We start from the raw sequence: 17473 nt of genomic DNA, 5'->3' as shown, positions 1-17473 counted from the left end.
GCTTGATTGCCCTTCCCTATAAAATATGTTGTAAGTGGTGGAAGAGAAGTGTATAGCAAAACCTGAGCTCTGGGATGATCAGATCAGGTCAGGAACATTCTCCACCCTTGGGGCAGTTGGGTGGGTGAGGTACAGACTTGATGACAGCTGGTGCAGAGTGCGGGCTCGTGACAGCCCTGCTTTGGTAGGTGGGCTCTTCCTGGACAAGTGGTACCTGCAGGGACAAGATCACTGAAAACAAGGATATCTTGCCTTGGTGGCCAATGTGCAGCAGGCCGTAGAGCTCTTCTGAGGAGGGAGGAAGGATACAGCTTTTGCCTACACCTAATCCCCCAGCTTCCTGAACTCTGAATTAGTTAATTATGCCTGTAATCCTCTCCTCCTCTGTCAGTTTCAGTCTTCTCTTCTGACCTTGTTCCTCCCTCTTGGCCCCTTCTTCACTGGCACCATGCTTCGTTCAGTGCTTAATTACTCCACTGCACTTCATGTTTGCTAGTTTGAATCCCCTGTTCTTTGTTTTGTCATATTCTGGTAATGCAAATAATCCTCTTCCTTTGAAGGTATTTGTATTCTGTGATCTTGTCTCCCCTGAGCCTTCTCTTTGGCAGACTGTAGAAACTGAGTTTCGTCTGTCTAACCTAAGTCACTAGATACCTTTGAATGATGTTTTCTCTGTATGTGTTTTCTGTACTTTCATGGCACTTCCAAGCTGTGGGGAGCAGAATATACCCAAAAAGAAGGTCCCAGTGCACTTACCTACATAAAGCATACCATATTATTTTTACAAAAGAATGGTGTACAATCACTCATCCCTCCTGAAATTTTTCTGAAGCTCTTCATGTGAAGGAAAGTACCAAGGAAAAGGGTTATCCATTAACCTATCAGCAATTTGTTGGTTTAAAATCTGTGTCCAGTCCAAAATCTATAAGTCTGTGATTCACCATGCAAGGCAGTACTGAGACAATTACTCTTTAGAGACTTTTGGGCTGTGCCTTGTCTGAACTGCACTGGCTGAACACATTGACTCTAATGAAGTTATTTGTGGCTTGCATTTACTGATTTAGAGTCTTTGTCTTAAGTAAATATTTTCTTACAAGTGTAAAGTTGATGGAAAGTCTTGTGATTTGTGGCAGTAAGGATACATTGGAGAAGAAAACCAGGAGTTGTAAGGCTCCTTCATGTCCTGGAACCTTCTCAGCAAGGGACTGTGTAATGATGGAAAGTCTTGTGATTTGTGGCAGTAAGGATACATTGGAGAAGAAAACAACCAGAAGTTGTAAGGCTCCTTCATGTCCTGGAAACTTCTCAGCAAGGGACTGTGTAAAAACTTACAGAATGAGTTAATTGAAGAAGCTATGGAAGTACAGTGACCAGAAAATGTGCAATGGTCTCTGATATACAAAGGTATTGTCTGCAAGCACTAATGCCTCAGCTGGTTTTCCTCCATTATCTTGTCTGCTATTTATTTTTGACCCTGATGGTTTAATCAGTGCCACGTGGATTGAATGCTTCAGGTACCTGGAGCTCACAGAGGGCTACAACTGCAGGTGCAAGAGGCTCACAGTAATGACTGCCATTCAGCTCTGTGCAATCTGGTTTTATTGGGAATTATTTGTTACAGATTGATATCTCGAATAATCAATCATTTTAAATCCCTTTTGTGCGAGGTATCTTGCATCCACTAGTCATGACTCCAAAAGTTAAAGAATGAAACCTGTGCCAAAAAATGCTTTACTTTTTTTCTGCATGTCTCATTGTTAGGTGAGTATTTCTGGAAAAAATAAAAGTAAACTTAGGACAATGTTTTTTTCTAGAATACTTGTTTATCTCAATACCTCCTCTTTTTGCTTTAGTATCATAAGTGATAATTGCACCCCTAGGGTACATCTTAGCTGATATCTAAATCACATCTAAAGCTGTTTTCATTTTACTATGAAAAATTGTTTGAAATGAGAGGCTATGGATGCTTTAATACCAGGGCTACAAAATGAGCTATCAATAAACCTCTATAATTTAAAAAAGCTAAGTGATGCTGAGATTTATTGAATACCAAATATAATTTCACTGCTACCAAATACCATAGCCCTATTCTGTTGCACTAAAAACAAAGGAGAAAATATTAAAATAATTAGCTTTATGCAGAAATCTCACAGAGCCCAAATACTAACTCTGGTCTTTACTTGGTAGTACACAAAGGATCTACCCTATGCTGCAAGATTTCCCAAAAACTTCCTGCTACTAATAATGCTTAATGGCTTAAGTGGAAAGAAAGTTACTTTCTCCTGCTGTTATTTCAAAGTCCAAACCAGAGAACTTCATTAAAATTACGTTGTGCTTTCCAGCACAAATGTTGATATATTTTGTAGGCTTCTCCATAAGAGGTAAGCAGCATGGATGGATCTTTCCTAGTCCTTGCAGGAAAGACACCTTGAGAATCCCACAAGGTGCAGTAGGCATAGTACAATAAGTTGTGATTAATCATCTGACAAGGAATGCCAACAGGCAAATACGCTGGAAAACACCATTTGGCTGTAACCCAAGTCCTCGGGGACAGGTAGGGGAAAAAATGAAGGGAGCACAACACATAAATTCATATTTGCAAAACGAACCTCTTCCAAGCCTGGGTCTAGTGTCATAAAGCAGTTCAGGATGTCCACAATTGCCTTCAAAGCTTTGTGCAGGCTCTACAAGGAATATGTTCAGTGTGAAGAAGGTACTCTAAAATATAAATACTAATAATTATTCTCAGTCCCTCTCTTCTAAAATAATAGGCATTTCTAACTGAACAGAGTTGAAACAGTCTTTACATGCTAGTCTAAATAAATTCAGATTTACTATGGAAAAATATGAAGTAGCTTTTCCTTATGTACAAGACTTTGTGGATTCCAAGACAATTGTATGAAATTCCACATTCTGTTCCAAATTCCATTCTTCTAATTGCAATACATTAATTTATTAGAACATGTCACAATCATTTTTCTTTCCTATCCTCCTCCTAGAGAAGGAAGCCAAAGAAGAAAGCCCACACAACCAAAGTTTGTGGTTGAATGTATTTTTTTGACATGACATTTATTAATGATTTTCCCACAATCCTTCACTTTGAAGATATTTTTTTTTCTTAAGATTTCTGACAAGAGGTAAATGCAAAAGGTGGCTGAGCAGAGTTTCTCCCCAGGATCTGGAAGCTGTAGACTGCCTTTCCTGCTAGTGCTGAGCCCAGGGCCAGCACACTGCCAGTCAGTTGGCACTGTGTGGCACCATCCTGCAGTCCCAGCTCAGGGTGTCCATGGAGAGAAAGCACCTCTGCTTTTTGGAGTTTTCTCTTTTTTTGCTAAAAGGTCCAAAACCATTACATTAAAAAAAAAAAGTCCAAACATACAATTAAAATGTTATCTCTTTTATATATTAAACATTAGGTTTTGGTGAACTGAATTACCAGAAAAATTGTGGATTTTTTCAACCCATTTCATATGCAAGAAGATAGAAACTTGCATGTATCTGATGTCAGCCTTTAACAGTTTGCTTGGTGCAATGGGAAAACTTTGAAAATGTCTCTAGTCACAAATCACAAGAATGCAAAAGACAATGCCATTGATTTGCGTCTGTGATGCAACAGTCCACTATTTTTCTGCTAAACAATGATATGTGTTATAGAAGCTAATCCAATGCATTCAAACATGAGAGCATGAAAGGAAAGAAGCAAAACAAGTATGGTATGAAATGTGTGCTGGGCAGTCTTCTGAAGAGTGAGAAAAATGTGAAAAGAAAGTACAATTTTATATTCTGTGCATTCCAGCTTTTTAAAGCCATCTGAGCAAAACATCTACTATTAGCTGCCCTATAAAGAAGAATGGGAAATAGATGGGTAAAATCTGTAAAAGGAATTGTAGTCTAAAAACTAATTGCTCTTATTTCCATATAATTCAAAAATATAAAATTGCCTGAGCAAAATAACTGAAGTGATTATTCCTAGCCTGTGAATAACCTAAGGCTTACTTGTTTCCCTATTCTAAAAATGCTTGTGTAGGAAAGTTGAAACAGGAAGCTCATTTCTTTCCAGGGTGACTCTTGCCATTCAAAGATGGTATGTAGCTCTCAAGCCTGAGCAGGAACAGGCTGTATCTGGAGATGCATCCTTCCCTTGCACAGATCCCCCACCACAGCACAAAGGTCAGCACCCCCTTTTTATTCTAGGAAGAACTACTGCTCTCCCCAAAAACATCTTGGAGAGAGTCTTTGTGCCAGAATATGTGTTGTACTGTCTCCCCCAATGCAGGGGTGTTTGGGGTGACTGAGAAGCCAAAGGTTCATGGTGTCACATCTTCCCTCAGTGCTGGTCCATCAGCCTGATTTGCTGGATCTTTGCTTTGTCTCACCAGAGCAGAGGACAGCATCTCCTGCCTTAGCAGGAGACTCCAGTAGCAAGAAACACTGCTTTAACTGAAAGTAGCAATTAAACTCAATAATGGCAGTGCTACATAGCAGGACATAAAGTTTAATAGCTCAAAAATTAGGACAGTAAGCATCACTCACACAAAAAGTATGCATCAAATGCATTTCTTTGAAAAACTAAATCAACTAATCTAAAATTACCAGGATAGAAAAGAAAAAAATGCTATAGAACAGAGTGAAAGGCTGAATTGTCACTACTGTCATAGTATCATAGGCTCATTCAGGGTGAAAAGGATCTCAGAAGGTCACTAGGCCACCTTCTGCCCAAAGCAGAGTGACCTCTGAGCCCAGACCAGGTTGGTCAGGGATAATTCAATTTGGGTCCTGAAGACCTCCAGAGATGGAGACTGTGCAGCCTCTCTAGGCAGCCTCTTCCACAGTGTGGTGGGGAAAACATGTTCCCTTTCAACTAACCTGAATGGCTCTTATTTCAAGTTATGCCCCTTGTCTCTTGTTCTCCTGCCAAGTACCACTATGGCCAACCCAGACCTCTTCTCTTGCTAAGAAACACCCCAGAGGTGCTGGGGGGCTGCTCCTGGGTCCTCCTATAGCTTTGTGTCTTCCAGGCTGACCAAGCTGCTTCCTTCACTCTGTCCTCAAAGGGAAAATACTCCAGTCCCCATCCCGGTCTAGGGGGCTCTGCTGAACTCAATGCCGTTTGTCCATGTTCTTCTTTGTTCAGTATCTAGAAAATCCCTTCCCTCAAACTACTGACTAATGCAGCCCAGGAGAGTTCCCAGTCACCTTCTCCTTCATGTGCCAGGATTGCACTCCAAGAGGACTCACTGAATGATTTCCAGAGGAAACAGCAGTAGGCTGAGCAGTCTACAGTTCCCTGGGTAGGTTTTTTTGCCCTTTTGAACATGAATGAATCACTTTATGTCAAAGGAAGAGAGTAGAGGGAATAAAATAGAAGAATGAACCATTTTAAGCTCTAGCTTACAGCTTTTCAGCTTACAGATTTTCAGCTAGGTCAGAAAGAATCAGAAAGAACCCAGAAAGATCTATGAATTGTCTTATGGAATGTGAGAAGGAAAAATTAGGTCAGATTATGACTGTGCTACATAACGCAAAATTTTTCAGTGATCAGTGTAGGATGCCTAGGGTTTGGGTATTAGAAAGAATATAAATGAAGGGTTCTCTTGTGTGGAGGACCATCTGGTACCCCAGGACACCATCTCATCTTCAGCAGTGATTGAGTTTGGACTGGTGGGGCTCTCAATTCTGCCTAAACCACTCTGCTAAACAGTCCTGGTAATCCCATTAAAAATTCTTTTATAGCTCATAATAACTTTGGTAGCAATAAATTACATCATTACATTCTCTGTTATGTTGGAAAAAATGCTTCCTATGTTTTACTTAAACATAGTGTTGAGGCTGTCCCCCAGCTCTTGTGTACCAGGAAACAATGGGAAATGAACAGTTCCCTGTTCATCTTCTCTCCACAGTGTGCAGTTCTCTTAGACCCCATCAAAGCTCCTCTTGAGCGTTTTCTTCCCTGATGAACTTCCTTTGGGATACATTTCATATGTCCATCTGTCTCTCATCCCCTTCCCATGTGTCTCTCCCACAAACACCAGTTTGAGAACTGTTTACAAAACAGTCCACAGATCTCCTGGCAGACTCTTAAGCAAAACACAGCCTCTAGCCAAAGTCTGTGTTTTGGAAACTGTTTTTCTTTAGTAAGTATAGTTTCATTTTTATTTGATTTTCTCCATTTGCTAAATGTGGTTAGCTAGCACTTTACAACAGATATATTTCATCAGTTGGAAAGAGAGGAGAGACTCTTGTGTTGTATTTGGAAACGGGAGTGAAACATGTCAGGAATGGCCTTCACCAAGGTCTTTCAAGTTTTTTGTGTTCAGAGGGCTCCCCATATCCCGTGTCAAGGTGACTGCCCTGTGGAGGCCATCACTGCCACTCAGGAATTCAGGTGGGAGGCTTTGCAGGAGGACTTGGAGATTGGAAGGGAGAGGCAGGACAAGGATGTTGGGGTGTGAGTGCCTGCACAGAGTGCCTGCTGTCATCTGCCCTCTGGGCATCCTGCCAGAGCAGTGCCTGCTCACAGTCCTGCCTCACAGGCTGCCTCATTCCCTCAGGAGCTGGAATCATGCTTTTCACACCACCACCTTTACCTTTGCTTGGGGCTGGGTGCAGCACCTTTGCTGTGCCAGCACCAGGTGCAACACCAACACTTCCTCTGTATCAGTGCTCCTGCACAGCACAAGACAGTCTTAAAATATTACCCTTGGTGCAGTCATTATTTTGGTTTTAGTGACCTTAGGCTCAATAGTGATATAAATCAGTGCTGCAAAATTATTTCTTGCTCTGAGGGGAGAGTTTCAGCACACTGAGGTAATGAAGCAGCATGTCCTGGGCTGACTGTAGCCACAGCTCCGTGCACTGTTCTATGAGGCTTTAGTACCCATCATGTGGCACAGAACCTCCTTTCCATTGTTTTTATCATATGGAACTGCAAAGATGCATTTTATCTTTTTATTAGCAAGCCAGGTTCACCAATAATTTTAATTCTGTGGGGAAAACATATTTTGGGGGTAACTTTTCCAGTCATTCAGTTCAGAGCTACATATCTTGTCCCCACAAAGCAAACTCCTTTCCCTGTGTCTCATCCTGTCTCTGGTAAACACAAAACCCACCATCTAGAGACATAATTCTCAACAGACCTGAGAAAGGACCACGTATTGTTTTTTCCTTACAGTGACCAATAATGGTGATCAAGTACAAAAAAGGAAAGAACAACAAGGCAAAGCTACTGCTTCTGTCCTGGGTGACATTTGATTTTAGTCTACGCTTTGGAAAACCTAGAGCATTTTCCTCAAGTTTATAATATTTTATGTGTATTTATCAGGTTTGAGTTTGAGCAGAAGTGTGGGCCTTCAAGACACATGTTTGTAGTTTGTGCATGGACAGAACTAATGGGGAACTTCCTCAAATAACGTCTCTGAATTTTCTGTTTTAGGAGTCAAACACTCTTTAACATTTCCTGATTATGTAGTTTAGTGCAGTAAAGTTGGGGCTGCTCAGCCTGGAGAAGAGAAGGTTGTGGGGAGACCTGATAGCAACCTCCAGTATCTGTAGGGGGCCTGCTGGGAAGCTGGAGAGGAGCACTTCTTCAGGAGCTGTAGTGAGAGGACAAGGGAGTAATGGGTACAAATTGAAAGCCATTAGCTTTAGATTAGATGTCAGAAAGAAAATCTTTACTGTGAGGGTGGTGAGACACTGGCACAGGTTGCCCAGAGAAGCCGTGGATGCCCCATCACTGGAAGTGTTCAGGGACATGTTGGGTGGGGCTTTGAGCAACCAGCTTGAGTAGGAAGTGCTCGTGCCCATGGTGGTGGATTCAAACAAGATAATCGTTGAGGTCCCTTCCAGCTCAAACCATTCCAAGATTCTATGATTCTATATCAACACTCCAACACTTATGTTTTCTCTTCACAAATAATGCCTTTCGTTTTCTAGCAGCTCCATTGCCATGATAGTGTCTGGATCTAGAAAATTGATACTTTTCTATTTTCCTGTCACTGTAAAAGGAGCAAGCTGAAGGTACTTAATGAAGCTGATGTGCATTTTGTTTGACAGTAGTGTCAATACTTTAAAGATCTTTCACTTTTTTTTATTCAGCCATTTAGTACATTGTATTAGTTTTCTTTAATACTATTATATGCTAGAGCTTTTCTTCTTTCTTATCCAGGCTTCTCTTCTAATGGCTGCAAGCCTTAATTGAGTAAAGTTAAGAGAAGGCCATAAAGCATTTGTTTTGCAGTGCAGATAGCACACAGAAGATAAGAGCATTTACCTATGGCTTACTCCAGCACAATCTCTTACAGACTGTGCTGAAAATATGCAGGCAGGCAATCTGCATAAGGTTTCTGTGAGTACTCTGGACAATATTTCTGACTAGATCCTCAGCTAATTTAAGTCAGCATGCATGTGTAGACCACACTTTAAAATATTTCAGTTATGTGCAGTGAACATGTTTATCTCAAATTTAAACAAAGTTTAAAGATGGCCAAACATCACAAGCTCTATTAACCAAGAAACCATTTATTCCTGCTTGACTGATAGAAATTTTAAAGCTGGTTAAAACTGTTATGCAGCCAAATGATTCTCATTGGGCAAACTTAAAAACCTGGTTCAGAAAGACTTCCAGTATTCAGTCTCTTTGCTACTCAGTAGAAAGAATTAATTCAGTACAGAAAAGTTCCACAAGTTTTATGGGAAAAAAAATCCATATTAATTCCACAGAATTCAGAGGGGGGAAAAAGAAAAAGTAGAATTTTATTTAAAATAAATTTTCATGTGACCCACAAACTTATCAGTGGAAGAAACAGGCAAATATTTAAAACGTGCTTTCTGTAGGCAGTGTTTCAGATTATGATACTTTGTTTCAAAATTTATCAGTTTGGAGTTGCAATTCCTATGTATTGTTACTCTTTGAGGTAGTTCTATTTCGCTATATTATGACAAATACTAATAAGAATACCATGGTTGTTTTGAAAAATGTTCTCTACAGATGTCTGTATTCCATTGTGTGTGTTGTTACATCAGGTTAAATTCAGTTAAATCCTAACTCTTAACTCTGCAGGTGATCTTATTTTCATTTATGATTAAAAATTATTGATGGTTTCTGTGTACTGTCTAATTGCACTTACTTTATACAATCTAAATTACATATGCTAAATTTTTTTTGTCTGAGGTATACATAACATTTATTTTTCACTTTGGTTAGTTTTATTTAGCAAGTAACTATGACAGATTTTATTTATTCACACCTCTGTTTTTCAATGAGGGTATTTTCCTCTCAAAAATTACACTTAGACAATTTTTCCTGTGTAGCTGTAGATAGACTTGTACTGCTGGATAAATCAGTAAAATTGAGGTGTTCCCCTTCATCAATGCTCTTGGTGGGCATATTTTACTTTTACAGGACTTGTAGAAAATGTGGATATAATTTAACAAGAAACAGTCAGTTTGGGATTTAGACTTTGTTAGACCTTGAAAAGAGTTGGAGGAAACACCAGTACTCAATCAAAATGCTTCAAGATCCTATTTCCTAAAGTATGAGAAGAAAAAAAGAAATCAATATTTTATTAAATAAGCTGTTAACCACAAAGGTTTACATCATCCAGCATGAGTTTCTGAATAAGAGAAAGGTTAAAAAAAATTAAAAAAAAAATAAAAAGAACCCTGCTCTACATCCCCATGGAGGGCCTGAGCAAATTCCTGCCTCCATGGTGAATGTTTCTGTGGTTTCAGTGTCCCCTGTGGTGTGCTGGGAACTGGAGGAAGCAGAGCCCCACAGCCAGTGCCACTGACATTGCTGTGCCACTGCCGCAGTCCCTGTGCCCCTGTCCTCCTGCCCCGGCCTGGCTTTGCTCTCTCTCCTGCTCTGGGAGCCAGTAATAGAGGGGCCATAAAGAAACTGAGCTTGTGCCTCTTTCCAGCCAGGATTACCTCTGCATTTCTCCAGCCTCTGCAAAGGTTGTAGTTTAAGCCCACATTAGCACAGGGCTGTTGAATATTTAGCTGGCTCTATTTCTTTCAGGAAGGACAGAATATAATCTGATGCATTTCTAAGTGATTGCAGTATCTGGAAATACATCTTTCTTTCCTGCATGGAGCTGTTATATACCTATTCTGAAGTACATGGAAGAAGATTTCTGATTCTTTTTAATTCTTCTTCTGACATTTTTCATAGTCTTACTGTTTTTGGAAAGTCTCCAACATGAAAACTGCTAATTCAAAAATTTTTATTGCGTGTTGTTAGATTTTTAGTTTTTGGCAGTTCTGAAGAATCAATCTTCAATCAACAGCTTAGACATTTTCCCCAATGCCTATATTTAGACTGTTAAAATATTCTATATTTATATATAAATATATATTTATATCACATATGCTATATATCAAACATAATTCGGTTCTTCAGGGTTTTTCTGAGGTCATCTGCTGTGGAAAGTTCACAGTTCTGATCAGTCTGTTATATCTACAAGTCATTCTGTGTTTTCTACCCTTTGTCACAGTTTTCTGTTTCCCAGTGAATTACTAGGACCCTTTTAAGCCCTGCCCCTTAAGCAATGCCCTAGACTCCCTGTCTTTGTGCTAGAGCTAACTCTGGATGCTTAACCTCAGCAAGGGAAAGTGCTTCCCTGGGATTCACACTCAACAATCCAGCAAGAATGCTCTCTTTCTACTTTGACACCATGCAGTTAGAGGGTTAAGAAACTATATTTATTTGACTTATCTTTCATTACACATAGGGATTCTCCAAGACCCACATATCTCTCAGCTCTCTGTTAGAGTCCTTCACTGTGCACAGCCTTCCCAGCAGTCCCCTGCCTCTCCAGTCACACGTTGTATGGTTTTAGCTCCTTTTAACTTTCCCTTTGTTCTCTCAGTCTCTAGTTTCCCCTAAAGGTTGCCGTGGAACAGCTCCCCTGTGATGTCCCCAGCCACACCCTGCTGCTGGGATCTGGCTGCAGTGTGTTAGCATTTCATGGCTTTCACTACCTAAGTACCACATGATGCTGTTGTCCACATGCCTGTGACAACAAGCCAGTTCTGGCATGGATGGAATTGCAAAAATGAATAACCAGCAACTTCTCCACACAACTCCTTCTTTCATTCCCCTTAAATGTCTTTTTGCACATAATGAGTTCTGCTGATTTAATATTTCCCCATTTGGAAGATCTTCCCACTTCTGGACCATCCCCACTGCATTTCTCCTTCACCTGTACCATTTCTGAAATAATTTTTTAAATAGCTGGACCTGAACTGTCACCAGTAAGGTAATTTCACATCATCTACACTACACCATAATTTCTGGTTTGACTTTTATTCCTTTCTTACATATTGACACAGTCTATAGGCTGGGTCTCTGCAATCACTTGGCAGAGCACAGGGGAGCAGAGAGACCAATGCTGTCCAAATGTTTGTTCCCTGTGATCATTGTTCATAAAGCTCCCTGCTGACCTGTCCTACATTATACTTATGTTTTGAAGCACTTGGTATCCCCAGATATGACACTTGACAAAACTATGTGCCTTTCTGATTGCTGTTAACAGTGAACTGAGTGCTTCCCACAGACCTACCAGCAGTGACTCCTAGTTTTCTGTATGGTAATAGCCAATTTAAAATCCATTAATTTTTATATGCCTAGTTAAAATTGTTTGCCTCCATATTCATTATTTTACATTTATTGACACTAAATTTTTGTCTGTTATTTTACAGACTGCATATCCAGAGACTAGTTCAACAGACTAAATGTAGGAAAATGTCATCTGAGCCAGTCACCATGTGATCCCATTATAGGCAGCAGAGAGAAAGAGGCATCTCCAGGGCCATGATTCCTCCAAGTCTAATGTATATATCCCAAACAGACCAGGGGAATCCAGCCTGTTTCTCTCCACTGAGTACAAAATGAACCTCAGGTGGTTCTTTGTTTCTCTAACAGCTATGCTGTGGTTAGGTAAAATAAATCCCACCTGTTGCAAGCTGTCTCTTTCACACTGCAGACAGCCTTTGTTTATATTGCCCTAAACTATTTTGTATCATCTACAAATGCTGCTATTCACTTTTCTCAGATGATTTTTGTGTGAATGGGACAGGCACACAAATCCACAGATGCTGGTGGGACTGCCTGGGAAATGTCCCTTTAAAAAAAAAACAAGAAAACCCCCATGACAATTTGTTCCTACCCTTTCTTTCCAACTGTAAGAGCTTTATCTATTTAACAATCTTTTGGGAAGAATGTTCTCAAAACCACTTTGGAAACACAAGCATGCTTCATTAACAGCACCACCATAGTCTGTGCTCTCATGGACTATTTCCAAGGAGCTCAGTGGATTTATGATGTAAGATTTTCTCCCTACAGAAGTTCTAGGCTTTATTATAAGTGTCCTGTGTTGGTGTTCCTATGTCAGTATTACACATCTATAGATATTTGGATCTTTTCTAATTTTCTTTTCCAAAACTGAGTTCACATCTACCTTTTAAAGGGAGGGTTGAGCAGTTTAAGCAGTTCTTTTACAACTCTGGGGAAATACCTTTGAGTTCTGCTGATTCATTGTTACCTGTTTTATCATTCTGTCCTAAATAGTCCCCTAATACATTTGAGCTGCTCCTATTTGCTGTCATCAGGAAAGCCTATGCAGCAGAAATGTCCCTGTGTTCTTCTTTGTGGTCACTAAGCCCACCTAGATTTCCTCTTTCTGGAAACCCCATTGGGGTTGATTCCCTGATTGATTCTACTATTGATTCCCTGATTGCCCACAGCAAGTTTGAGAGAGATATCACTACATCTTTTGGTTCTTTTTGCAAATTGTCTTCAAAATGTTTTTCAGATTCCTTGTGGTCTTACCTTTTGTTTTGCAGAACACAATCTACACCTGCTTCCTGGAGATTTGTCTTTGATGTTGTAAATATTGATAAAATATTTTTGTTGTGTTTTGTAGAAAAAACCCCCAGTATTCTGATAATACTGGATTAGATTAAGTGAAGCTATGACCTATATTAGGCACATATCTGATTATTATGGTGAAAGTGTAGTTTGCCTATTTCTGCTCACAGTCAGTAGTTTTGGTAACAGGAAAGAGAGTAATTTCCATTAGTCTGGGATGGCCCAAGGTGGGTAGCAGAGGTGTTTGTGCTTTGGTACCTATTCTTTTCATGGCATTTTTAGAATAGTCTCTGCTTCATTAAAAAAAGAAGAAACACCTTCCATTTTTAAATTAATTGAGTTAATACTGTTTTCACAAGAGAGGAGATTCCTCAGAGGAAGGTCAATAACATAATTAGCAAAATATAATTAAGACGGAGGTGCTGAAGAACAAGAATCAAGTCACTGGCCAGATGCTTCCCTTAGTACAGCTGGTAGGTTGGTTCTGCCCTTTGGCTAGGCTTGTGAAAAAGAGAATTTAGCAAGGAAAAAAAAAAGCTATTGGGTCTGGATATCTGGTACTTGAATGTCAGCATGTACTATGATTTGGTTTTCTAAGCACTCAGTTTTTTGCAACTTTGCATCATGAGCAAGAAAAAAGTATTGTTTATGTTCTTTATTTCAAAAGTTAATTTTATGTCACATATTAATTTGTAATGTTCAGTGCCTTCAATTTGCCTTTTCATGTACATTTACAGATATGAGCCTGACTGAAGCCTGAAACCAGGGCATTAGTATAACCTATGAATGCAGTCCATAGTCTCAATTACTTTATCTTAATGAATACTCTGATCTCTGGGACATTTTATAGAAAAAAAACCTAATTTGAAATAATAGCCATATTTGGTATCTTAATGAATACTCTGATCTCTGGGACATTTTATAGAAAAAAAAAACAACTAATTTGAAATAATAGCCATATTTGAAAGTTTGAACTTTTGTTTGTGACAGTTTGTAAAGAGAAGAATCAAGAATTATCCAATAAATTACTGGCAATGAGTTATTGTTCTTGTTGATAATCATGGGAACACAATTGCTATAGTTTAGCAGACGTCTACTGTGATGAGTCTGTTACCAGTTCTTCACAGTGAAAAATTCCTTATGTTTCAAAGGCATATTATGTAGTAACCCACACAAAGGAACAGTTTTTAATCTCTAGAAACTACTGCCTGATATAGAGCCTCAAACATGGCAGTGAAAGTCACAAGTGTTTCAACACATCTTTTCTTAAAATGACTCCTGTGAGTACCTGAGGTGCCAAGACCTGGTTCTACCTGCACACTGTGGGTCTGGTTCCATTCTTAGTTTTTAAAGAAGAGTTAATGGAATTTAATATATTTACTTGGCATCTTCAGAAAAAATGCATCTTTATTTATCTCTTTGACAGATCCTGGAAAGGCAGAAGTTTTCCTACACAGCTTTATGGGGGCAAAGTAACCACAGCATTAACAGAGGGAATGAAATCTGTCTTATCTCCTAATTTTTGTTTTTCAAACTCCAGACTGTTTTCCACCAGAGCACAAGATGCAGCTAGCTTCTCACTGCTGCTAACTGGATTAAGATTAATTTTACATACAGGAATGTAATTTTCCAATTGCTAAGCACTATTATTTTTCAGCAGCTTTGTTTTTATTAGCAAATGGAAATCTCTGCGTATTTTTTATTGTTTGTAACCCTTTTTCTTTGTATGATCCAATTCTTACCTGGGTATATAGAAAGACTGTAAACTCTAGTAATCCAGTCATGCAGAGAGCATCTTTAGGTGTTTGAATGCTCTAAATATGCTTTCCTGAAGTTCATTGATTAACACAGGGCTCCAGATTTTATTTAGTGGCCAGTGATTTTTTCTAGAAATATATTTTTGGCCATGGCTTTAATTGTTTTGGAAACCCTACTTGGGCATGGATGACTGAAAGACCATTACAAGTCATTCACTGTGGCAAAGGTTAATCAGACAAATCTTCTCATTAATCTGAATCTGATTCTCTTCTTTATTATTGAAAGACAATTTACATTTTCACAGGGAGGTTAAGGAATGAGTTATTATATTATAAAATATGTCTATATATTAAGCATGTGTGCAGTTTATGTGAGAGTTTACAGAATAAGGAATATATTGTGCAAAAGCATTTTGTAGTGCTATTCAATTGGAAAAAAAAACCATAGTACAGTTAAATGAATAGAAGACTGTTCTTTTCCAGAGTACAAGTGCATAAAAATGACCTTGATAGCTCTTTTCTTTTTTTTTTCTTCTATTTCTGTGTTCCTATATTGTCCTTTTTTTTCATTCTGCCAATACTTTTTTCATTGTTTTATGTTGATGTTTCATTCTCATTGAGCTGCTTACTTGCTTAAATACACAACTTTCTATTCCCTTCAGTGGTGATCTCCATATTACCTTTCTAGCCTTTTCCCAGTCTTGCACACAACCTTAGTAACCTTACAGGTGGCACAATGTTGTATCCAAGTAGTATGTTCTCATTTTTGAAACAGATCTAAACATGGTGAGCTTTATTTCTCAGACTAATAGGTAAACCCCTATTTATTTATCTTATTTGGCAAACATGCTATGCCACTATGCCATGAGGAGTGGCATGTAGATAGCAGGCCAATTCATTCCTTCTGTCATTCAAAAATGACACTTCTTTCTATAATTTTGAATTACGTATGGCAGTGTGCTACACATATGTCTCCATCTCCATGTGGGAGAGGGAACGAGACTGAGTCTTCTTTCTTTGCAGACTCTGGGCTTTCCCTTAAGATTCACATTGTAGAGAAATCTGGAAGCAGTAGGATTTCCTAGCACATCCTACACACTTATAGGGATGTCAAACTGCAATTAAATACTTAAAATCTTGTTTCTGTTGCTAGCTGACCCTGGCAGAATCATAAGTCTTTAGGCATCTACATTTCTGCCAGAAAAATCCTTAATTTTTTAAATATGTTGGGAACGTGATCAACACCATCTCATTGCTGAGAGTAACTAGGTGTTCTCATATATCCACTAAAGATGGTAATTTCTTCTGTTAGATCAATGTTTTGATTTCTTCTCCAATCAATGTTTTATATCAAATAACTGAATAATCTTGAGAGCAGAAATTGTAATGACATAGTGTTCCATGCTTACTCCAAGTGACTAGATTAGAATAATTTTCTGGCTTGCTAGTACAACAGACATGCAATCATTTAAGTAAAGCTGGAAAATTAACCCGAAGAAACTGGAGAATGACATACAGAATGTTGCTGGCCACAACAAGATTTAGGTTAAAACTGCCTTGGCAGAGGTGAATGGGCAGGGCTCCCACAGACCTGGATGACTGTCCTCATTGCTCCTAGAAAGCAAGGAAACCAAGAAGGTTGCACTGGCAGCTTCCTGGGGCTGAGGAAGAAAAGGTTTTCCCCCACAGCTCAGTGCCAGCTAGATGAGAGAGTTCTCTGTTCCTTCTGGTGGCTTCCCCAGATCCTGTTCAGGGACACATGGATGTCCCTACATATTCAACAGGGAGTCTAGGCATATGACTCAGGGCTGGATATTTCTCTGTAGGATAAGATATTGGATTCATCCCATGTAAGATTCAGCCTGAATTATTGCTCAGAATGCTCCATTAACTTCAGAGGAGCTCTGCAAGGTCTTTGTTTCTGGGGCTAAGGTTCCCAAAGTTAGCGGGACGAAGCCAGCTGAAAGTGTCAGAAGTTCAGAATTGCGACACTTGATATTGCAACTTCTAAAGGCTTTTGTGGAATGATCTGGTGGGGAAATTTTTGGTTAGGTAAATGCAGTGGTATTTTATGATTGACTTTAATAGCCCTGGAAGTAATTTAAAGAATTCTATAAAATAGCTAATGCCACTACTCTAGAAGTAGGTATTAACTGCCTTTGGTCCAATAATATTGAGGGATCAAAGCCATTCCTCCTAGGTCTTGCTGTAATGAAAGATGGGGTTTTAACCATTCTTTAAAAGCAGTGAATCGTTTCAATTCTTTCTCTCCTGAAAGCTCTTTCTATCACATGTATTTTGATAGAGTTAGAATCATGTCCCTGTTTTCTTACTAAATGTTCCTATTTATATGTTAAAAAAGCTGGCAGGTTTGCAAGTACTGAAAAAAAAACCTCAAGGGGACAGCATTTTTTAAATGGAATGGGATTCAAAGTGAGAATTCATGAATATGCCTTTGGCTGGCTATGACTGCAATTCTTAGAGAGATCTGTGACACTCTCATTCAGCACAGTCCAGCTGGGAGCTGGCATGTTGTGTCTGTGTAGCCCTTTGCTCTCTGCATCCGTAGAGGAGGAGGTCAGTCTCGAGCCCCGTGGAGGGGGAGGATGTGGCAGCTCTGGTGCAGTTTGGGGAGGGGCTGTGGTTATAGCTGGAGAGTAGGCTCTCTGCAGGGGGTCATGAAACCTGGATCACTTGCATGAAACTGGGCTACTGTCAGCCTTTTATTTGGTTCTTGATGAAGAAACTACGGACTGGGGAAACCTTCCTGAGCTCAATACTAACATACACATCATGAGAAATCTCTTCTGGCATTTGGTGGTTTCTTCTCTTTGAGCACTGACTCTAC

Source organism: Passer montanus, unplaced genomic scaffold, assembly GCF_014805655.1.
Source record: "Passer montanus isolate IOZ18808 unplaced genomic scaffold, ASM1480565v1 scaffold6, whole genome shotgun sequence".
Lineage (NCBI taxonomy): Eukaryota > Metazoa > Chordata > Aves > Passeriformes > Passeridae > Passer > Passer montanus.
Note: the sequence above shows the minus strand (reverse complement) of the source record.